The sequence below is a fragment of the Acomys russatus genome, chromosome 20, assembly GCF_903995435.1.
Source record: "Acomys russatus chromosome 20, mAcoRus1.1, whole genome shotgun sequence".
In the NCBI taxonomy this organism is placed as follows: domain Eukaryota; kingdom Metazoa; phylum Chordata; class Mammalia; order Rodentia; family Muridae; genus Acomys; species Acomys russatus.
The window spans coordinates 33362416-33387462 of record NC_067156.1 but is presented as its reverse complement, the minus strand read 5'-3'; the positions used below and the strand labels follow the sequence as shown (position 1 = coordinate 33387462).

The window sequence follows — 25047 nt, the reverse complement described above, 5'->3', positions numbered from 1 at the left end:
TGGACGGTCCTTCTCATCTCTATTAAAAAAATTTTTTTTCCTGCAATATATTCAGTTGACAAAGAATCTGTCTCATTTTGCTGACTATCTCTTTAGTAACTGTTTTGCTTACTGTGTTCTTCCATTGTAGAAACACTCCTAAAACCTTTCTAAAGCTTTCAGCAAGACATTTCAAGACTTGACTATATCTATATCTATGGCTCTTTATCATTTCTAAGGCAAGAAATCAAGTAATTGCATTTCTTACACCACCCCAGCAAAGCCACAAATTGGGGCTACAGTTCAGGAAAGTAATTTTCTGTGTTTATCCCCAGATGCCATTTTAAAATCCTCTCTCCAGACCCATTTTTGTGTGTGTGCGTGTGTGTGTGTGTGTGTGTGTGTGTGTGTGTGTGTGTGTGCGTGTGTGTGTGTGTGTGCGTGTGTGTGCGTGTGTGTGTGTGCGTGTGTGTGTGTGCGTGCGTGTGCGCGTGTGCGTGTGTGCGTGTGCGTATGTGCGTGTGTGTGTGTGCGTATGTGTGTGTGTGTGCGTGTGTGTGTGTGTGTGTGTGTGTGTGTGTGTGTGCGTGTGTGTGCATATGCATATGAAGATCAGGAGTCACAGTTGGATGCTTTTCTTTAGCCATTGCCCACTTTTTTGTTTGTTTGTTTGTTTGTTTAATTGACACATTCAGTCTCTTGTGGGCTTGGAGCTCGCTAAGAAGGTTATAGCCTGATTAGCCAGCAAGGCCCAGGCATGTGTTTCTCTACCTCACCTCTACCACCAGTGCTACACACCTGCCTTTTGTGTGTGTGCTTTATATAATCTAGTTCCTTGTAGTTGCAAGACAAGCACTTTACCAATTAAACTCTTTCCCGAGTCATACACACATTCTATTCGAGGGTGTCCCTAGCTGGGTGTAGTGGCTCACACTTGTAATCTCATCATACTGAAGGCTGAGACAGGAGGATGAGCCTGAGTTTGAGGTCAGGATGAGCTACAGAGTGAGACTTTGTTTCATTTATGCCTCCTCGGGGAGTATGTGAGCGCGCATACAGACACTGCTCCCTCAGGTAGCACCTGCAGCATGCGAGTTTCTTCATGTCATCCCTGATTCCTCTTGGTGGAATTTATGCTGATACAAATGCAAATAAACATCCATCAAAAAGTAAACTCTGAAGCTTTTCTGCTGTTTAGACCTAGGCCAGTCTGCGTGCTGCACAGACATTTCTCTATGGGGATCTGGTGTGTCTGGCCAGAATTCTCCCTTCTGTGACTGTTGTTAATTATGCCATTCTCAATCCAAAATTATTTTATAATTATTACCACAAAATATAAGTATACTTCTCTTTGTGTCATTCAGTAATGTGTGCATTCAGTTACAACAGTTATGACAAGTACTAGAAGGATTCAGAAACATAGTTGAAATCTCAGTTAGCAGGATATATTTATTGAGAAATGGATAAAGTTCAAATTCTGAACCAAGATATTAAGTCCACATAGACATGTCATCTTCCAAAGTCTGTCCCTGAGTGGTGACATACATCTATCTGTCCCTCAGTTCACCAATAGATAGCAAAGTATGGTGCCTTTTTGTCATCAGAGATAAGCCCAGATGACATTTTATAATAATGATAATTTACAGAGGGAAATGATCAACAAAGATATAGTTACAACCAAGCAATTGAAAATAAAAGTGCTAGAAGCCAACGTGAATGAAAAATATATGGAGTTAAAAAGGAAATGGCTGACTGGAGGGTGATGGCCATGTCAGTGTCCATGAGACTCTGATTTACAGCCAGAAGAACTTAGTGAAGGTAAATCTACAGATGAAGGGATGAGTTTCCAGAATAATGAGAGTAAACACTGGATTGAAGGAGCTCTCAGAGCAATTTTATAACACAAGAAAAAGAAAGGGTAAGAGAAGATGATCTATCCTCAGGAATCAGAGTGTCCCTGCGGAGGCATTGAAATGATGCTTGCTTCACATATTAAAGCATATGATGCGAAGGGCAGCATATATCAGACTATCCTAATACATTTCTTAGAAATAAGTTAAAGCACAGATTTAAATGTTCATAATATTTTAAATTACAGTATACTAAATAAACATTTTTACTATTTTTCATTTCTGATATTTTTATATTTGATTATAAGACATAAATAAATTTCAGCAAACCTTTTTAAAATTCATGGGGGAAATTATAATATCCTTAGCAAAAGTATGATTTTCTCACTTCTTAAAATATACACATATATTACACATGTATACATACAGAATACACAGACACACAGAGACACAGACACATACACAAGAGAGAGAGAGAGGAGAGATATTAAATGTAGTTACCCTATAATGGGATGACAGGGACTCTATTTGACAACACAGGCTAACACACCAAAAGACCTGTGCTAGGAATGAGATACTGGAGTTGTTGGCCAGTGAGGTACCATTGATTGATCCCCAAATATTACAGACTATTGCCAATGTTCTTGGTTACCCTCCAGAAATTGATAGTAAGGCCCTACCTGTTGAAGATACTACATATTGAACATGGAACACTCAGGCTAGTACTGACTGGGAAGCTTCATCCTTACTTGTTGTCTTTCATAATGCTAGAATTGCTATGCCTGGTACCAGAGGAGAAAACTAATTATCAATCTTATCCAGATATGGATTCTGAAAGCCATAATAATGAACAGCTTAGCAAGACATGCTCACTGGTGCACTAGTGTCATGAACGTCATGGGAGCAATCAACCACTTTCTGACTGGATGTAAGGATCATTTCAGAAGATGAAATGCAGACCTATCACTCTTATCAGGGAAAATCAGCTGAGATAGACAGACCCTATCTCGGAGAGAGATATACTATTGTTAATCTGCTAAATGGACACAACATTAAAATGACTTCCAATGACTTTTTATACCCACAGATTAATGCTTCTCTAAATACTCATCAGAGACACTTCTTTTTGCAGTGGATAGTGATTAACACAGAGATTCAACAAATGGTCAAGGTGCAGAGAATAAGAGACTGCAGAGACCTCAGTCTAAATGGAACATCCATATCACATGGGGAGACCATTGTGGAAGGAAACAAAACAAAACAAAAAAGAGAGTAGATCTGGGAGGAGATGAGGGAAGAATATTATCATAATGCATTGTGTGATTTTTTTAAAGGAATTCATAAAAAAATTTAAAAGAAAATAATGATGTTTTTACAATATATTATGATGACATTTTAGGTTTCCATGGTCATTACTACTGTCCTGGACTACTGCACAAAGTAAAGACAGATTGTATCATTTTCAGTTTTAATTTATAGTTCCTTCAAGATTAAAGTCAGGGCTGACTTATGTGAGAAACACAGCACCCTCCTTTGCTCTATACTCATTCCAAAGCTAAAGCATTTAATATAGTTCAAGCTTATCTGATCAATTCCTTATGAAACCTGGATCTCATGGGTTTATTTCACAGTTACATTGTCTTAGATAGGATTTCTATCACTTCTAACACCATGACCAAGAACAAATTGTGGAGAAAAGAGTTTCTTTGGATTTTACTTCCATATTGCTGTTCATTATTGAAGGAAGTCGGGACAGGAACCAACACAGGGCAGAATTCTGGAGGCAGGAGTTAAGGCAGAAGCCATAGAAGGGTGCTGCTTACTAACTTGCTCCCCATGGCTTGCTTAGCCTGCTTTTTTATAGAACTCAGGACCTCCTGCCTAGGGATGGCACCACCCACAATGGGCTGGGCCCTTCCCCATTGATCCCTAATTGATAAAATGATGGACCTCAAGGAGGCATTGCTTCAACTGATGCCACTCTGTCTCTGATAACTTAGCTTGTGTTAAGTTGACACACACAATCTTAGTAGGTCATAATGGGCCATACTTGTAGGAATATGGAAGACAGTGATGGTTAGGGTGATTTGAACTGTAGGGTCCTGGATCAAGAAGTTTTCATTGGAGAAAAATTTTAGTATGTGGCTTAGAGTCTGTTCTTGTGATATTTTGGCAAAGAATGCAGCTGCTTTTTGCCTTTGTTTGAAAAGTTTGCCTGAGGTTAAAGTGAAGAGTTTTTGGTTGATTGCATTGGCAAAGAAAATCTCAAAAGAGACTAGTATAGACTCTGTGGTGTGGTTATTAGTGTTAACTCTTATGAAGATTTGTAATAAAAAGAAGTAATCTGAGCAGGTAAAAAATAAAAATGTACAGATTAAGGAGCACCAGGAAGTAGAATAGAGCTAAATTCTATGTTCAAGGAGATAGACAGATTAAAGAAGAGCCCCTGATAAATGGAATAAAGGGAGTGGTGACCTCAGGGAAAGACCTCACCCAGTTAAGCTTCCAACTTGTGAAAAGGAATTAAAGAAGAGCTCAGAGCCAGATGTGGTGGTGCTTGCCTTTAATCCAAGCACTCAGGAAGCCAAGGCTGGAAGATCTCTAAATTCAAAGCCAGCCTGATCTACAGAGTAAGTTCCAGAAGAGCGTGCTTAGGCAATGAAGGAAACCATTGGAAACAGAAAGCTAATGATAACGTAATTGAATGAGAGAGCAATCAAGCCCCAGAAAGCAGCAGAACTTGGAAGCTTTGGCCATGTGGTTCTGGCTTTAGAGTCACGGATAGAAAAAAAGGGTTATGGAATCTCCCTTTTAAGTAAGGAAAGCCACCTAGGCCAGGCCTGTGGCAAGGATGTCACTGCATGGAGGCCCAGGGAAGACATTGTACGAAGCTCTGAAGGTGAAGCCTGGATTGCCTTTGAAATACCAGCCATGGAATACTTGTTGAGGAAATCTGCTAACAAGGAGTGGATCTAGTCCAAGATAAAGAAGTGTGTTGCAGTCAATAAAGGCAAAAGGAGTTAGAGATCTGAAAAGCAGTTTGATATTAGACATGGAGATGCAGCAACTGGAGTTTGCTGGTTTTTCAGTCTTGCTTTGGTCTAGTATTTCCTCACTATGCTCCCTTCCCTGCATTTTGGAAAAGTAATATATATCCTATGCCACTGTATGTTGGAAATATGTGATATGATTTTGATTTTGATTTAATAGGGGATTACAGTTAAGAGCTTGCATAAGTCTCAGAAGAGACTTTGGACTTTTAAACAATGCTGAGACTATTCCAGACTATGCAGACTCTTGAAGTTGGACTGAATGCATTTCTTCATTATGTTTTGGCTATGAGCCTTTGAGGACCAGGCAGTGAAATGTGACAGCTTGAATAGGAATGGACCTCATATGCTCATATGTTTGATTGCTTGGTCACAGGGAGTGGCACTATTGGGAGGTATGGTGTTGTTGTTATAAGTGTGTCCTTGTTGGAAGAAGTACGTCACTGTGGAGGTGGGCTTTGAGGTCTCGTATGCTCAAGCTGTGCTCCACATCATACCCAGTCTTCTTCTGCTGTCTGTGGATCAAGGTGTAGAACTCTTCGCTTCTTCTCCAGCATCATGTCTGCCTGCACGCTGTCATGCTTCCTGTTGCAAAGATAATGAACTAAGCCTTTGAAACTGTAAGCCAGCCCCAATTACATATCTTCCTTTATAAGACTTGTCTGCGATCACAGTGTCTCTTTACAGCAATAAAATCTTTAACAAAGACATACACCTTCGGATCCAAAATGGCGGCGAGCAGTGTGGACCGTATTTGGAGGCTCCAGTGAACAATTCAGGGAATTGCACAGATTTCTGAGCCAGGAACACCAAGGTCCCCACACCACGGCAGCGGGAGTGCTCCACGGTTCGGAGGGACCAGGGTGCAGAGGACCTGCATGCCCCTGCACACGGGAGGAGCACAGATTTTCTCGGATCAGAGCAGCAGTGGCAGAGGTAGCAGCAGCAGCAGCGGCACCAACGTCAGCAGCGGTGGTGGCTGAGGTTTGCAGCTCAGAGCCTTCAAGTGGAGGCGGTTGGTGTGGTGGCCAGTGAGAGTTGCAGTGGGAAAGGAGACTCTGGGCAGGATTTGGGTCGCGTGGTGCCTTGGGACTCAGACTGGACTCTGCGGTCAGTTCAGCCCCAGAGTCCCGGGTTCAGCTCAGTGCGCAGTGCCGTGGAGACGTTGGCTCAGCTCAGCAAGAAATTTTGCCCAAGGCACTAGCTCAGTGCAGACACAGCTCCCCTGCTGTGACACAGGCTGGGCGGAGCACTCAGTTCCACCAGAGGCGCTGGCTCGGCTCAGCAAGCAGTTCTGCCAGAGACACCAGCTCAGCTCGGCAGGCAGTTCTGGGGCACTGACACAGCCTGAGGTCAGCATGCAGATTCAGCCCAGAGGCCCTAGCTGGACTTGCTCGGCAGACTGGACCCAGAGACTCTAGCTGAGCTGTGCACACAGGCTCAGTGGCCCTATGATTCTGGCTGGACTATCCACGAAGTTTAGGCCCAGAGTCCGGACTGAACTCAGCGCACAGTATGAGTCCAGAGTCTCTGGCTGAGCTCGGTGCACAATTTCGCCCCGGAGACTCGGGTGGAGCTTGGCATGCAGTTTGAGGCCAGAGTCCCTAACTGTGCTTGGCAGACAGATTGGGCCCAGTGACTCTAGCTGAGCTTTAGGCACAGTCCTGGCTCTAAGACTCTGGTTGGACACAGTGTGCAGTTTGAATTCAGAATTTCTGGCTGAGCTTGGCGGACTGTTCGGGCCCTCAGTCAATAACTGACCACAGCATGCACTATGGTCCAAAAGCCCCTAGCTGAGCTTGGTGCACAGTCCCAGCGCAAAAACTCTGGCTGGACCCTGTGTGCATTTTGGGCCCAGAATCCCTACCTGAGCTCGGCAGGCGATTCAGGCCCTGAGAATCTAGCTGAGTTCGGCCAGTGGTTCGGGCCCAGTGTTCCTGGCTGGACATGGCAGGGGACACAGAAGGCTGTGGATACCTTGGCCTGACCGATGCTCGTTCAGAGACCCAGAATGATTGCAGGACCCATAGCACAAGGGAGCTGAAGAACACTGGTTGTGAGAGTCCAAAACAACAGGGCTAACCTTCTAACTCCACACCAGTGAAGCATTAGAGCTTCCAGCCTAGCGAAATCATGAGAAAACAAGTGAATCTATCATCAGACTCCCTCCATTCAACTCTGGCAGCTACCCAACAAAAACAAAGACGGCAAGATGTCTAAAGGACAGCGTAAAAGCATACGCAAAAACCCCAAAAACAACATAGCATCTCCAGTTTCCAGCTATCCCAAAGAAAACAATCCAGAGAACTCAAATACAATGGAAATACAAGAAAATTACCTCAAGTCCTTAGTAATGAGGATGATAATGGAGGAAACAAATAAAATTCGTAACCAAATGCAGGAAGATGCAGCCAAACAGGTGAGAGACATAAAAGAAGCACATAGAGTGGAACTGGAAAAAATTCAGGAAAATGCAAACAACCAGATGAAAGAAATAAATAAAATGGTTCAAGCTCTGAAGACCTATAAAGAGGCAATGGAAGAAATTCAGGAATATACAAAAAATCAGATGAAAGAAATCAAAAAATCAGTTCAAGATCTGAAAATGAAAATGGAGTCAATGATAAACACACAGACAGAAGAAAAACGAGAACGTGAGACCTCAGAGAAGAAGGCAAGCAACACAGTGGTGAGCTTTTCTAACAGAATCCAAGAGATGGAAGAACGAATCTCGGGTCTAGAAGATACAATCACAGATCTTGAAGCAACCATTAAAGAAAATGCCAAATCTGCAAAACATCCAAGAGATTAAGGACACCATGAAAAGAAGAAATCTGAGGATAATAGGCATTGAAGAAAGAGAAGATATCAGACTCCAAGGCCCAGAAACTATTCTCAACATAATCATAGAAGAAAATTTCCCGAATCTGAAGAAAGAGATGCCTATAAACACACAAGAGGCCTACAGACACCAAATAGAATTTACCAGAAAAGAAAAACTGCTCGTCACATAATAATCAAAACACAAAACATACAGAACAAAGAAAAATATTAAAAGCTGCAAGGGAAAAGGGCCAAATAACATTTAATGGCAAACCGATCAGAATTACACCCAACTTCTCAGCAGAGACCATAAAAGCCAGAAGGACCTGAACAGAGATCCTGCAAACCATAAGAGACCACAGATGCCAGGCCAGACTACTTTACCCAGCAAAACTATCAATAACCATTGATGGAGAAACAAAATATTCCACGACAAATACAAATTCACATAGTACCGATCCACAAATCCAGCTTTACAGAAGGTACTAGAAGGAAAACTCCATCCCAAAGCATCGAGCTACAACCAAAACTACTCAGGAAATAGATAACTATACCATGGCAAAAACACAACTACAAAATGCTCGACTGGAACCAACATCAAAATTAAGACTCTGAACAGTCACTGGTCATTAATAGAACTCCTACAGCTGATAAACACCTTCAGCAAATTGGCTGGATACAAAATTAACTCACAAAAGTCTGTAGCCTTCCTATACTCAAATGACAAGCTTACAGAGGAAGAAATTATGAAAACCACACTCTTCCCATTAGCCACAAGTAATATAAAATATCTAGGAATTACCCTAACTAAGCAAGTGAAGGACTTGTTGGAAAAAAATTTCAAAACTCTGAAGAAAGAGATTGAAGATGACCTGAGAAGATGGAATGATTTTCCTTGCTCATGGATCGGGAGAATTAACATAGTAAAAATGACCATCCTACCAAAAGTAATCTACAGATTCAATGCAATCCCTATCAAAATACCTACACAATTTTTTAAGGACATTGAAAATTCAATTCTGAACTTCATATGGAAAAACAAAAAACCCAGAATAGCTAAAACAATCTTGTACAATAAAAGGTGCTCTGGAGAAATCTCCATACCTGATCTCAAACTGTACTATAAAGCAATAGTAATTAAAACAGCATGGTACTGGCACAGCAACAGGCTGGTTGATCAGTGGAATCAAATCGAAGACCCAGATATGAATCCACACATATATGGTCACTTGATTTTTGACAAAGAAGCCAAATCCATTCAATGGAAAAAGGATAGCATCTTCAACAAATGGTGCTGGTCTAACTGGAGGTCTATGTGTAAAAAAATGAAACTGGACCCATATTTGTCACCTTGCACAAAACTCAAATCCAAGTGGATTAAAGACCTCAACATAAAACCAGAGACACTAAGTCACTTAGAGGAAAAAGTGGGGAAGAGCCTGGAACATATTGGCACAGGAGACAACTTCCTGAACAGAACACCAACGGCCCAGGCCTTAATGTCAACCATTAATAAATGGGACCTCATGAGGCTGAGAAGCTTCTGTAAGGCAGGAGACACTGTCAAGAGAACAAAGTGACAGCCTACAGACTGGGAAAAATCTTCACCAACCTTACATCTGACAAAGGTCTAATATCCAAAATATATAAAGAACTCAAGAAATTAAACACCACCAAACCGAATAACCCACTTGAGAAATGGGGCTTTGAACTAAACAGAGAATTCTCAACAGAGGAGTATCAAATGGCTGAGAAACACTTAAAGAAATGCTCAACTTCCTTAGTCATCAGGGAAATGCAAATCAAAACAACTCTGAGATTCCATCTTACACCCATCAGAATGGCTAAGATCAAAAATTCAAGTGACACCACATGCTGGCGAGGATGTGGGGAGAGAGGAACACTCCTTCATTGCTGGTGGGAATGCAAACTAGTACAGCCACTTTGGAAATCTATCTGGTGCTATTTCAGAAAACTGGGAATAGGGCTTCCTCAAGACCCAGCTATTGCGCTCCTTGGAATATACCCAGAAGATGCTCCAGCACACAACAAGAACATTTGCTCAACCATGTTCATAGCAGCCTTATTCATAATACCCAGAACATGGAAACAGCCTAAGTGTCCCTCAGTAGAAGAGTGGATAAAGAAACTGTGGTACATATACACTATGGAATACTACTCAGCTATTAAAAACAAGGAATTCCCAAAATTTGTGGATAAATGGATTGAGCTAGAAATGATCATAATGAGTGAGCTAACCCAGAAGCAGAAAGACTCAAATGGTATATACTCACTTCTATCTGCATACTAGCCCAAGGGGCATGTCCCACGAAAGCCTTCACTTACCAGGAAACTGGGACAGAGGGGAGGACATCCTATTGGGACTCTAGATGAGAGAAACATGGAAGAATAGCAAAGTAGAATGATCCAGAGGGTCCTAGAAACCTACAAGTAGAACATTATGATAGGTAGATTTAGGCCCAGGGGTCCCGCTCAAACTAAGGCACCAGCCAAGGACAATACAGGCGGTAAACTTTAAACCCCTTCCCAGATCTAGCCAATGGTCAGAATATTCTCCACAGTTGAGTGGAGAGTGTAATATGACTTTCTCACGTACTCTGGTGCCTCACATTTAACCATGTCCCCTGGAGGTGGAGACCTGGTGGCACTCAGAGGAAGGACAGCAGGTAGCCAAGAAGAGACTTGATACCCTATGAGAATATATAGGGGGAGGTAATCCCCCTCAGGAACAGTCATAGGGGAGGGGAATAAGGGGAAAATGGGGGGGAGGGAAGAATGGGAGGAAACAAGGGATGGGATAACCATTGAAATGTAACAAGAATAAATTAACTAAAAAAACTTTAAAAAAAGACACACACCTTCTCCACACACATCAAATCACCCACATGCACATACACACAGAGAAATACATATACAGATACACACAGAAACACACACACACACACACACACACACACACACACAGTAGGTATTATCAGCACATTTACTAAAGGAAATAAGATAAAAGCTCTATGCAAGTAAATGAAGGTCACAATGGCCCATCTATGTGTGCATATTCTGAGTTAGTTCAGAGCACTAAATAATGTTAGATGAGATCATTTTTTCACTCAGCCACTTGATGCCTGAATTGAAAGTAGATCTAAAATTTACTTTCAGTGTGGAACTTGCATTCAAAACGTCTTCATAAATAATTAAACACATGGCTTTGTGTTTATATTTCAGTTTCAGTATTGATCAAATCAGGAATCCTGCCAATAATGGACTAAAAACACAACATATCATTAACAAAAAGGTATAGTACTTTGATGGAAATGTGTAATGTAAATGGCCTTTCTGTAGTGTTTGTGTGTAGTGTCTGAAGTCTATTCTTGTGTGTGTAGCAAGAAGTATTGCAAGAGTAGTAAGCTGTTCTTTAGTGAATGGGCACAGATATTCCACAGTTGCTGGGGCTAGCCCACTGCTGTCCTTCTCATTAGGGAGTGACATAATCCTACCAATTACAGGGGGAAAATCATAGTGAAGTACATTCTAAGCAAAGTGTTATATTCAAATAAGTTATACAAGTTGATTATTAGCTGAGCAGGTCATGGTCATGTCAACTGCTGGTCTACTTTTATCACAAGATATATATCTTAAGTGTGGAAGATAGATATGATTCAATAGAAAGATAAGGTAGAATAGTTAGATAAGGTCTTCAAACCCCTCAAAAACATGCAGAATATGGCATTTAAAAATGGTTTTTATTATTTTAAAGATTCACTGACAGAGACATGTTAACTCCTGGCAACACCCAACCTGCCTCAAAGAAGATGATAAACATCAAAGAACTTCCTTATGGAGATAAGTTCAAATCCCACTGGACAAAATGTCCTTGTTTCTACCACAGACAGAATTCTGCCTAAAAAAAAGGGCAAGCTTGGATGCAGGCAAAAGTCAACACCCAAACTCTGCCAAGACAGGGTAGGCAAGTTCTCAATAGTTCCTGCCTCACAAATATGTCTGTCAGATATATTAGGCTAGAAGGCTGAAGAAGATGCTCCGTCAAAATAGAGTTTTGGGTGACTGTTGAGGTAGAAAACTGTCTGTGTCATCTTCTCATTTGGAAAGGTATTAACCTGCACTCTCAGCATACTCAGGTAATCAAGTTTATTCCTTCTCAAGTCTCTGATGGAGTTGAAGACCAGGTAGCATAGTTTTACAATGAAGCTTAGTTGTTTAGGGGTTAAAATATTTTTAGGTCTAGATAGATGTTTTAAGTTGATAATGACAAGATGTGATGGAGATTGGTTTACATTCAGAATTTTAGATGTACCAAGATAAGAAAGATATTTTCTTCAAGGCTGTCAAATACAAATAGCCAAAACATTAAGAATGTAACATTTATATAATTCCTGATTATGTCATGGTTCTTCTTGCTATAGGTAGTTTATTGTATATATGTGTGTGATAATATCAATGTATATGTAAAAAATGAAAATGTTTTTAAAAATTAAATTAAAAAATAAAAAAATTTTAAAAGTTATATTCTTGTAACTTCTCAGTCAAAACTCTTCCAATTTATCACGTTAGATTTTAGAAATTCCTAAAGTAGACAACAAAGGCATTATTTTATGGAGGCTTATGAATAGCAGAAATAACATTTGAAAGTTAAAAGCCAATCCACTTTGGAAACATCCTAGGGATGTTGAGCATAAATACTTAATTGGCCTTCAAATAAATGTAAACTGAGATTCAATGATATGATATAAAATATTAAGTTCTTTATTTCTTATGAGGCTATTTATTTATCTTGGCATAATAATAGATCATTATTATAAGCCTTTTGTAAGTCAATTCTGTTCATCGACCCACAAACATTATTATAATATCCATGTATATGCATGGGAAAATGCCCTTGACACTATATTTCATTTCTAAAACTTCAAAAATAGGATGGTTTTCCTAGCCCAAACCCAACAGTGTTCTTGCTGCTCAATCTGAAGGAAACAGTGTCTTCTAGACAGAACTGTGCTGACACACATATGAACACCTCCCAGAGACTGTGGCAGCCTGCACAGATCTCAAGCAAACCAAGAGAGTGAAGTGGACTCAAGCTCCCATCCCAAACCAAAGAACTGTCTCCAATTGACAACTGTTTGCAAAGAAAAATTTAGCTTCCTCAGTTGGAGTCTCACTGCGTCTATAAACCACACTTGAAGTAAGCCCTATGCCTGGCATTTGATGGTCACCACAAAACAAACTTAATGGTAGTTTTTGGATATTTTCTGTCTCATATTGCTTTGTTTGGTCATTTAAAGTATTTTTGCTTGCATATTATGGTTTCTGATTCTGTGTTTAATAGGCTTTGCTTTTGTGTGAATATGTGTCTTTCTGTGCATGTATTTTGTTTGTTTGTATTTTGGGGCATTTGTTTGTTTGTTTGTTTGGTTGGTTTGGTTTGGTTTTTTGAGACAGGGTTTCTCTGTGCAGCCTTGGCTGTCCTGGACTCATTTTGTAGACCAGACTGGCCTTGAACTCACAGGGATCCTCATGCCTCTGCCTCCCTGAGTGCTAGGATTACAGGTGTACGCCACCACGCCCAGTGTTTTGTTTTCTTTTTAACTTTTTATTCTTTTTAAAATTTCATCTGTTTGTTTTTTAAAGAGAGAGAAGGAAGATGTGATGACGGATGGGAAGGAAGGTTATAGGGCTCCTCAAGGAGATGGAAAGGAGATGGAATCGTGAAATGGAAGTGAAATCTTGTTCAAAATATACTGTATGAGGAAAATTATTTTCAATAAAAAAGAAAAAATCTATCAAAAGAAACACACACACACACACTCACCCCATACACAAAATCTTAAAGTCATTTATTAGGCATGACTTTATGACTCTATGATAAAACATGAAGACTTCCACTCTGGTCTTCCAATAATATCTATTACAGAAGTCCTGTCCCTGAGTGGTTTGGTGTCAATTGATTCAACAGACCTCCAGGATGCATCCCCCAGAAGGCTTTGGAGAGGTGTCAAGAGAAGCAGGGAGGTGAGTGAGGTGAAGGGGGCACAGGGGGCCGAAAGCACATGCAGTCTTAAGGACCAAGATGCCTGCTTTTGTTCCCAGCTGTTCTCCAACTTGTTACAAACCCTTGTAAAGTGGCTTAGCCTTCTGAGTCCCACTTTCTGCATCTGTGACATGGAGAGCTGATGTGGGTAATTCTAGCAATTTTATGTTTATTCTAGACTGCTTTTGTTTTAAAGAAAGAATATTATAATCCATTTAGAAAATTGCTGATTTTGTCATTGAAAGTCAGGTAAATTGTTCCAGAACAGACAAATTTGCAGATCATCAGACCCGGTTTAAGTACTAAGATAGCTACAGTCTGGCTGAAGCATGCTGTGTAAGGAATTGCAAAATATACCTTTGATATAATCTGTGTATAAAGTTGGGCAATTCATCCTCCTCCTCTGAACTTCAGATCTTTTACTTTGTGCACAGCAATATTGAAAAGGTTAAACAAAATACCGAAGGCAAAAGTGGTTGGTGAAGTATAAAACATTACAAAAATGAGGGCTGTTTTATTATGTGCCTGAAAGGATGACATACCCATCAACACTGTTTGTAGTCAGGCCATTTTTCAGTCTCAACAGACACCCAAATCTCCATTTCCATCTACACTGCCAGAGTGGCGGTGGCTGCAGCATCACCAGCACCAGCACCACCACCACCAGCACCACCACCACCATCACCACCACCACCATCACCACCACCACCAGCACCACCACCACCAGCACCACCACCACCAGCACCAGCACCACCACCACCAGCAGCACCAGCACCACTAGCACCAGCAGCAGCAGCAGCAGCAACAGCAGAGTCTAAGTGAGGCAGAATGTTTTCCTGTTTTTACTACATATGAAATATTGGTTCCAGCGATCTTGGATACCTTACTCTTCCTTCATTGTCGGAAGAACCTAAACACTTGTCTCGGTATCTGCTTTTGTCTGATGAATTTGTTCACAAATGGCTGAGCAATTTAATTGACACTTCATAGCTAAGGCTTTATGAACACACTATATCTTGGCTTTTTACTGAGTAATTTGATAGTCGTTAGTGTTCTTGGTTTATTTTTTAAAAAAGGAACAGTTACCACCGAGTTATAGATCACTGAAGACTTTGAGAAAGTCCTAAGTAAAAGCACAGTTGCAAATGATAGGCAATCCCACCTAGAAAACAAACTTCTGGATATAACATTAGATAGCCATCCCCCAAAATTAAGCTCAATGAGCAAAGCTTCAAATTACTTCATTAGTTGAAAACATAAATACAAACCCAGGAGGCTGCAAGCAAGAGACTTCAGTGAAGAAGCACAGTTGGTTTTCTGTTAGGAGACAATGATACCCTCCCCTTCCTTCCAACTCTCAAGCCAAAAAGGTTTCTTGTGGATAACCATCAAACCCTCACCTTCTATAAGTCCTGCAAGCCTCTTTCTTTTTCCCACAGGAAAAGAGTGCACCCAATCTTTTCTCATTTTCAGGAAATCTTGAAATTTAGAGTCAGCCAAAAGCAGTGAAGGCACCAAGCTCATTTGAAAGTTGCCTTCACTAGGGCCTTATAGGATGGGCCCTGACTCTACCTGCCTTTCAGTTAGCACCTGGGAACCCTTTCTTTAGGGACTTGCAGTGCTTGATGAGGGGAACATAACAATACAGCTCCCTGCATAAAAGCAGCTTCACTTCATGTTGCTTGTATCATCAACCAAACATACTCAGAAGTTGGTTTCCTCCATGGTTGAGTTGAGATGAAATGTCCTTGTAAGTTTTATTTACCTTTTATTTTCTCTTTCAGAACTTAAAAAACCTTCCCTCCAATTCTCAAATCAACTGAATTAGATTTAAAAGCCGTAAGTCCAGCAGAAGGTACACTATGTTTCAAGAAATGCTTAATTTTGTGTTTTCCGACACCCCTCACTAACGTAGACATTCCTTGAGGACAGAAACTATGTATTGACAGCTGTGGCCATAGGCAGCTAAGGAGATTTTGATGGAAATGTAATAACACTATTTAAAGAGCGGGAAAATGAATGCTTCTCAAAAAAGGCATATCAAGACTCATTTTGACCAGTTTTTAAAAAATGATCTACTCAGATTACATCCCAATTGTTATCCCCTCACTTGTATTTTCCTGTTCCTGCCTCGCTTCCTCTTTCCAGCTTTTTTTCTTTTAAACTTATGTTTCTTTTCCTGAGACAGTTGAAACAGAGGAAAGGACACAATGAACAATGTTTGCAAAAGTTAATAATCGACCCTCATTATGTTGCTTTCTCTCTAAGGAATCCAGCTGGTAACGTTTCTTCTGTTCTCCACATTGACAAAAGCCACTTGTGACCAAACCAACCTTTCTTCTTACCTTCTTCCATCCCGTTTTCCCTCTCTTTAACCCTCCACTCTGACACGCACTCAGAAGTTGCTTTTCTTCTTCACATATATATTTTCAGTAATTTTAGAATGCCATAGTGTCTGGTACTCTGCTTATTTGTAATTCTTGCAAGAGATTACTTTTTGGATGTAATAACTTTTCATATGTTTATATTTTTACTAAGACATGCTCATCTTATTATATTCAAGATATTTTGGCTATCCTTGAGCACTTAGCCTACTACATAGATCATTTAAAACAATTAGTTCAAAAGAAATTCATTGAGATACTGAGTGGAATGACATATGCAGTACTTTTGGAATTATAATATTTTTGTGACAATAAAGTCTGCCTTGATGCTTATTTTTTATTTTGAAATCAATTATGTTTTTAATACTGTGGATTTGCCTTATATCTCTGTATGTTTGTTTATGGTTTGTTTCTCTTTGGGCTTAAGATAAATATACATGCATACTATTTCATTCTCAAATAATATTTAAAGATTGAAGTGCATGTAAATTACATCAAACACTTTTCTGCTTTCACAAGAATATAAGTGCACTGTAGCAATCTAAAATATTCTGAAACTGATTCAAGCATTTGGGAGAAGTTTTATAATAAGAATGAAGATTTAATTCAATGCATAAATTTTTTTGGATTTTGTTAGATTGTACAAAAGGTATTACTTTACACTTTTGTCTATTCATTTGAGCAATTATGTTATTCAGTATATAAGCTTTTAATTAAGCCTTTAAGATTATACTTATAATTGTGTTATCAGTATACAATTTTTATTTTAAAACATTTAAACTCATTTAATTCAATCTTTACATTTTTTTGAGAATTTCATACTTGAGTACTACATTTATAGCATTTTCCTTGTTCCTTTCCAACTCCTCCTCTATCCATTGCTCTTTCTCAAATTTATGACCCTTTCTTCTTTATGTGTGTGTGTGTGTGTGTGTGTGTGTGTGTGTATCCACATACACATGCAGACATATACACATACACATACTACTAAATGAGTCCCTTTAGTTTTGCTCATATGTGCACGTGTTTAAGGCTGACCATGTGAGATTGGATAGCCAGTCAGGAGGATTGTCCCTGGAGGAGCCTTGCCCTCCCTCTCTCTCTGCCACTATTGCTTGCCTACACCTGTTTGAAGGGTTGAACCTTGTGAAGTTTCCTTCATCCACATGATTTTTGTCTGATTACATTAGCTAAAAATTCTCAAAAATGCTAATGAGTAATAGTTGTGATGAGCAGATATTTCTACATTATTATTGCCATTTAGTGTGAAAATATTTCTAATTTTTGACACTTACTATTAATATAAACATTTACGTAACAAATTTTTATCATATTCAAGCATTATTCATTTCTTATTTGGAATGGCTACTGAGTTTTGTCAGGGTTTGTCATCTTACAATGTAATTAAATAATTACACACATTTTAATGAAATACATTTTGAATGATTTACTTGAACTGTGTTTGCATTTCTAAGACTGCCGACTCACAGGATATTATTATTTATAATAATACAAGGCTATTTTGGATTAGCCATTTCATATATAAAATAATCACTTTTATTTTCAAATTTTCTATGAATATTTAAAAATAAAAGTAAGCTTTCCTGGACTTAGGTGGTATTAACTTCATGACATTTTGGTATTGAAGTTGCAATGTTTTCATCAATGAATTATGAAGATTTTGCTTCTTTTCTCTATTCCATGGATTATTTAAATAACAAATGCATTTTATATAGAGTCCCTATTGCTGTGAAGAGACACCATGACCACAGCACTCTTCTTTTTTCTTTTTTTTTTCCCACAGCAACTCTTATAAAGTAAAACATGTAATTGGGGCTGGCTTACAGTTTCAGGGGGTTAGTCCATTGTTATCATGGCCAGAAGCATGGAGGCACACAGGCAAACATGGTGCTGGGGATGCGGCTGAGAGTTCTACATCTGGATCAGCAGGCAGTAACAAGAAAGAGTGATGCTGGGCCTGGATCCCACTCCCAGTGAAACACCTCCTAATAGGCCACGCCTCCTAATAGTGCCACTCCCTATGAGCCTATTTCACTCAAACCACCACAGCATGAACAATTTTTTAAAATGTTTAAGTAGAATTTAGCTATAGTCATCTCAGTTAAATGTTTTGACAGCTCTGGACTCTAATTACCTTCCCAATATCTCCTACACATAACTCTGCTGTATATAGCTGATAGTTCAAAGCGTAACATCGGTGGCATCAAATAAAGATCTCCTAAGGTTTCCTCAGAAAACACTGAGAAAATAAAAGAGGGAAAAGTTCAAAGATTCACAAGGAAACCACCTGAGCGTAACTCAATTAGCTAACACTGCAGAGAGCTTCCTCAGCCTGTGGAGATGAGTAGCTGTGGAAAGCCGCGGGACAAAGAAGAAGCCAAATGGTTAGACAAAAGAGAATCTTGATTTTGTTCCTATCTACACAAAGCACAAAAGAATCAAAATGTCCCCCTGCCTGTTTTCTATTCTCAAATTGGTTATGATTCAATTAGGCTTTATTTTAAAACAACATCAAGAAGTAAAGCCAGTCTTTCTTTTAAAGAGGTAGTATTTTCAAAAGGGTTAACCACGGTTTAACCCTTAAGTATATCCCTCTACATTTTCAAAAGGCAGCTCCTTTCTGGACTTAGTACCCCTCCCTACTTTGTTGGACCTTTTATGGAAGGGGAAGCTATAGAAACGGAACCAATGTTCTAGCACTGAACTGTTCCCCAGCCCCTCTTGGTGGCTTTTTAATAAGGTTGCTAAAAACACTTTCCTTAACGTCAGTCATGTCCTGTAGCACTGGGTTTATAATCTAATCTGTGCCTTTGTAGCTGAAACATCTCCCCAATTCTCCTTCCAGGCATGAGCTTCTTTCTTTCTGTTAGGCTCTTACAGTTATTTTGAGTCACCAGAATCACCCCCTAAAGGGCCAACTAGCTCAGCAGTGGCCTCTTCCTAAAATGACTCAGTCATTTCTGATGCAGTCTCCCAACATCCCCCTCTCACCATCAACATAAAGCCGAAATCTGCTGTTGTTTGAGAGAAGGAAGCACGTTGTGCATGCTGTACCACCGGGACATGAGATGGAGAGCAGTAACTAGGTGATAAGGACATTATCGCCAAGCTCAGAAATAAATTAAGTCGCAACACAGATTGTGAGGAACAGGGCTCCTACGTGGTCTTCTCCTTGTTTCAGCGCAGGACAGGGAAACCGACATGTGCTTCATGAGCAAAGACCTTTGCAATCTCAGGCGGGCAGCCAGAAGCTGACTGCTCTTCCTCTAAGCCTTGGGTTAGAGGGTGTACACTCTAAACTGGCACAAATAAAGACTGTACCTACTCTCTGTGGTAGCACCTGAGCAATTATACCTCAGGCTTGAGTTGTAATACAACAAAGACCAATAATACAATTTTAATATCTTATCTTTCTTTCCTAAAAGAAGAGAATAGTAGTAGCAGTAGCAGCCCTTGTAGAAATGTTACATATTTTCCAGAAGGCCAACAAACTGAACACAGTGTGAAGTTTTTGGAAAGTGATGGTTTTCAACAAGGCAGTAAAGTTCTTTGCTTAGAACATTATGCTATTTAGCTGTAAGTGTAGTTACTGTGACCATTTTGCCTTTGTGCATTTAAACAACATTTCTTGCACTTCGTATATACACCAGAGAGACTTACCATGTGAAAACATTCAATATGGTTCTCACATACCCCAGTCACCCTCGCACTTGAGACCATGTGACTCAATTTGAGAAATGGGCTGAAAGCTCATTTAGCTAAATTGTCTGAAGATTAGAATACCTTCTCCAGTCATCTCTTCCTATACTGCTACGATCTCAGAGACCATAGAGTGACAGCTCTTTCATGGGAGATTTGATCGATCTCTCTCTCTCTCTCTCTCTCTCTCTCTCTCTCTCTCTCTCTCTCTCTCTCTCACACACACACACACACACACACACACACATACACACACACATATTAAAGTGCACTTCAGTGACATTAAAAAATATGATGACCTTTAGCAAATTATTTTTATGAAAAGTCAACTTCTAAACTATGTGTAGCACAATAAAATTCTTCTTAAATTTAAACAAGTATGTGAACATTTATGTTAATGTACATGTAATATATAAATATGTACAAAAGATACAAAAATGAAATGGGTTAATGATAATCATGTGTTTTAGATGGTATTGAGCCAGACTTAAAGGAGACAGGCATAGGATAAATGGGGTATGGGTAAATGTTAACCATTAGTTTTAAGACGTTAGCTTGTACTTTAGTTTCTGGATTTACGAATGAGTTATTACTTTGGAGTAAATGAATGGATAGATAGATAGATAGATAGATAGATAGATAGATAGATAGATACATGCATACCATACATACATACATACATACACACAGAGATACATGAGTAGGTACGAAACAAAAAGTAATGTGTGAACTGAATACTGAATGGAATTAATTCAGTTCTGGGCCCGAAGTTTAATGGGAAAAATGGTAGGGAACTTAAACAGATTTTAAAACAACAACAACATCAAAAACAGTGGAGATAAACATTAAACACTATCCTTTTCCTTTGTAACTACTTAGCTACTCTTGTTTAAATAGTCACTGTCTGGTGTCATTACTAATTTTTGATATAACAACAACAAAGAATAAAGAAGATGAATCTTAAGTCATCATAATTCAAGAATAACTACTATAACACCACAATCCAAGGAGAAGAAAAACAGACCTACAGAATTACAAGGATTCACATATATACACCTATGCAATCTGGGGGCTAAAACTGACTCAAAATAATTCAATTTTAGGCAGCCTCAAATGCATCCCCTTCCTCATGTCACTCACCCCCCCACCCAAAACCTTCCGCCTCACACCTACTAACTAGTTTTCTGATCAGGTGGAGCATCTTCAGCTAACCACCCAGACTGTTTTATATTCAGCCATCTCATAGTTCTTGGGATTATTAGGGAAAAATTGCTACATCTGAACTATACTACTTTTTCAGAAAATGTTAACTGAATTATAATCTTAGAAGGTGATAAGGAATAAAAGATTGTTTTGATGCACATTCCGTGGTCTTTTCAAACAAGTTAAGCCATCACAATACAGAGGTACATCTTTAGGAAGTGAGTAGTTTAAACTGTGGTGGAACCTGCTTGCAATCCCAATGCTTGAGAAGCTAAAGAGGCGTGGCTATGAGTTTGAGGTCAGCCTAGGCAAGACAGTGCCTCAAGAAAGAATGACAATGACAAGAATAACATACTTTAGCCCTTTTCCTGGTTTGCTGTCTTTCTACTGCTGTGTTAAAAACCGTGTACAAAAGCAACCTGAGGGAAGGAACGGTTACTTCGCCGTACAGTTCATATAGGCAGGCTTCTAGGGAAGTGAGACAGGACTGAAAGCAGAAGCAAGGAGGAATGAGACTTACTAGCTTGCTCCCCATGGCTTGCTCAGTCTGCTTTCTGATAATAACTCAGGTCCACGTGCTCAGAGTGGGTACCACCCATAATGAGCTGAGCCTTCCTTTCATCAATCATTAGTCAAGAAAGCACCCCGGAGACATGCCCACATATGTACCTGATGACCTGATGAGGTTCCCCCTTCATAGATGACATTAGTTTATGATAAGAACTATACAGCACAGCTTTCTTCCCATTGTTTCCACAAAAATGATGATCTAGAAGTGTAGGAAAATGTGTGTGCATACTAATAGCCATACTATATATTATATATACAAATAAATATAAAGTTTTAGATGGAAACTAAACATGTAAACTAACAATGAGCATGGCTTTTATTAAGTAATCAAGGCTCATTTATATAATGTTTTGGGTTTCCAAAATAATTATTTTGTTCTATTTGGCATTTACAACGAAGGTAATACTTTTTTTTCTTCAGTTTTCAGGCTAGAGTTCCATTAAAACATTTACTAAAATTAGGGAATTTTTAAACCATAGAAGCTTAATTGCATTAATTATCCTTTTCACCCTCAACCGTTTTATAGTGAAACTAAATAATGGATGCAATAATGAGGCAAAGGACGTGTTAGATTTGCATACTTTATAAACATGCTCAGGAGAGCAACTGTGCTACTTTGCTTGGAGTGGTGGTTAGGTTAATCATATGTTTATGAAAGAGAGAACCCAATTTCTAGGGGTCAGGGAAGGGCTAAGCAGGGTGACTTTGAAACCATGTTCTGGGTCCCCTGTTTGCTCTTATGTGGAAGATGAGAAAACAGAGGCTTTGAAAGAATATTCCTGTGGGCAGAAAAGAGACCTGTGAACTTGTTAAAGTATCCTCTGAGATGAATCCACACACATTTGGTCACTTGATTTTTGACAAAGAAGACAAATCCATTCAATGGAAAAATGGCAGCATCTTCAACAAATGGTGCTGGTCTAACTGGATGTCTACATGTAGAAAAATGCAATTAGACCCTTATTTGTAACCATGCACAAAACTCAAGTCCAAGTGGATTAAAGACCTCAACCTAAAACCAGAGACATTAATCCAGTTAGGGGAAAAAGTGGGGAAGAGTTTGGAACACATAGGCACAGGAGACAACTTCCTGAACAGAACACCAACAGCCCAGGCCTTAAGGTCAACAATTAATAAATGGCACCTCATGAGGCTGAGAAGCTTCTGTAAGGCAGGTGACACTGTCAAGAGAACAAAGCGACAGCCTACAGACTGGGAAAAGATCTTCACCAACCCTACTTCTGACAAAGGTCTAATATCCAAAATATATAAAGAACTCAAGAAATTAAACACCACCAAACCAAATAACCCAATTAAGAAATGGGGCTCAGAACTAAACAGAGAATTCTCAACAGAGGAATATCAAATGGCTGAGAAACACTTAAAGAAATGCTCAATGTCCTTAGTCATCAGAGAAATGCAAATCAAAACGACACTGAGATTCCATCTTACACCCATCAGAATGGCTAAGATCAATAACTCAACTGACACCACATGCTGGCGAGGATGTGGAGAAAGAGGAACACTCCTTCATTGCTGGTGGGAATGCAAACTAGCACAACCACTTTGGAAATCTATCTGGTGGTTTCTCAGAAAACTGGGAATAGGGCTTCTTCAAGACCCAGCTATTCCACTCCTTGGAATATACCCAGAAGATGCACTACCACACAACAGGGACATATGCTCAACCATGTTCATAGCTGCCTTATTCATAATAACCAGAACATGGAAACAGCCTATGTGTCCCTCAGTAGAAGAATGGATAAAGAAACTGTGGTACATATACACTATGAAATATTACTCAGCTATTAAAAACAAGGAATTCCTGAAATTTCTGGACAAATGGATTGAAGTAGAAATTATCATAATGAGTGAGTTCACCCAGAAGCAAAAAGAATCAAATGGTATATACTCACTTATATCGAGACACTAGTCCAAGGGGTACGTCCCCATGAAAACCTTTACCTACCAGAAAAGTGGGTCAGAGAGGAGGACAGCCTATTGAGACTTTAGATCTGAGAAGCCTGGAAGAATGAGGAAATAGAAGGATCCAGAGGGTCCTGGAAAACTACAGGTGGGTCTGGACCCTGGGGTCCTCCTCAAACTATGGCACCAGCCAAGGAAAATATAGGCAGTAAACTTCGAACCCCTACCCAGACTAGCCGATGGACAGGACATTCCCCACCGTTAAGTGGAGAAAGAGATATGACTTTCACACAAACTCTGATGCCCCATATTTGACCATGTCCCTTTGATGTGGATGCCCGGTGGCACTCAGAGAAAGGATAATAGGTCACCAAGAAGAGACTGGATACTCTATGAGCATATACAGGGGGAGGAGGTCCCCCTCAGTCACAGTCATAGGGGAGGGGAATACGGGGGAAAGCGGGAGGGAGGGAGGAATGGGAGGATACAACGGATGGGCTAACAACTGAGATGTAATTTGAATAAATTAATAATAAAAAAGGAAAAAAATAAATAAAAATAAATAAAGTATCCTCTGAAATAAGGCAAAAAATGGCTTAGTCTGCTGAGTATGGCTAGAGAGAGATGAAAAAAAAAAAACTTGTTTTCAGAAGTCAAGTAAAGGAATATCTGGGATTGTCTTCCTGAAATGAAGACAGTCCTTACAAGTGAAAGATACCATACTTACTCTGCTCCCTAACCCAATCCAGGGAAACCTAGTTCTCACCAGGCTGGCAGACTCGGATGCCATTCAGCAGGCTATGCAGAAACTGACACTGGCTCTTCCTCACCACCTTCTTCCACAACTCCACTCTCACAGCTACACACGCACACAAAATTGTGGGACCATGACCATTTTCAGGGTAGTAGCAGCACAGTCACCTTTCAGAGCCTTCTTCCTGCAGGCAATATGCTATGGTGTGAGAAATCCATGAGGAAAACATGCCCCAATTTATTTGGAATCTTTGATTGTTTGATAGCATACCTTAGTTCAATATAATATACTAATAGATAGAAAAGCCCTAAGGATTAATAAAATAGTGGTTTCTGATCAAAGCAGAACACATAACATTCTAAAGATACAGAAGTTGAATGGAAGCCATGAGTGTGTGTCTCTACTTTCCATGACTTACGTAGACAAAGAAGAAGCCAGTGTCAGCCTTCCCCGTGGATCAGCAATGCTGGCGTTACATTGCTTGACAATAAGAGAGAGAGAGAGAAGTGCTGTGATCTAGGAAAAGCATTGCCATTAAGAGAAAGTCAAGGGAGAAGTGAAACGTCTGAAGATAAGCCAGAGTAGAATCCAGAGCAGAACTCCTAAGAATAACTTTCCATTCCCAGAGATGTTGAAGAGACCTGGTAGACATTCATCAATAACTAACGAAAAAAGTCAAACAAATGCACCAAGAATAGGTTTCCCCAAATCAAAAACTTGTAGC

General features: G+C 39.7%; 1 protein-coding gene across 2 annotated transcripts in view; it reads right to left on the bottom strand.

Annotated features, from left to right (window-relative positions):
- The window catches only part of Kcnn2 (potassium calcium-activated channel subfamily N member 2), a 378701-nt gene that overhangs the window by 205600 nt on the left and 148054 nt on the right, over window positions 1-25047 (bottom strand). The gene's annotated exons all lie outside the window — the stretch shown is intronic.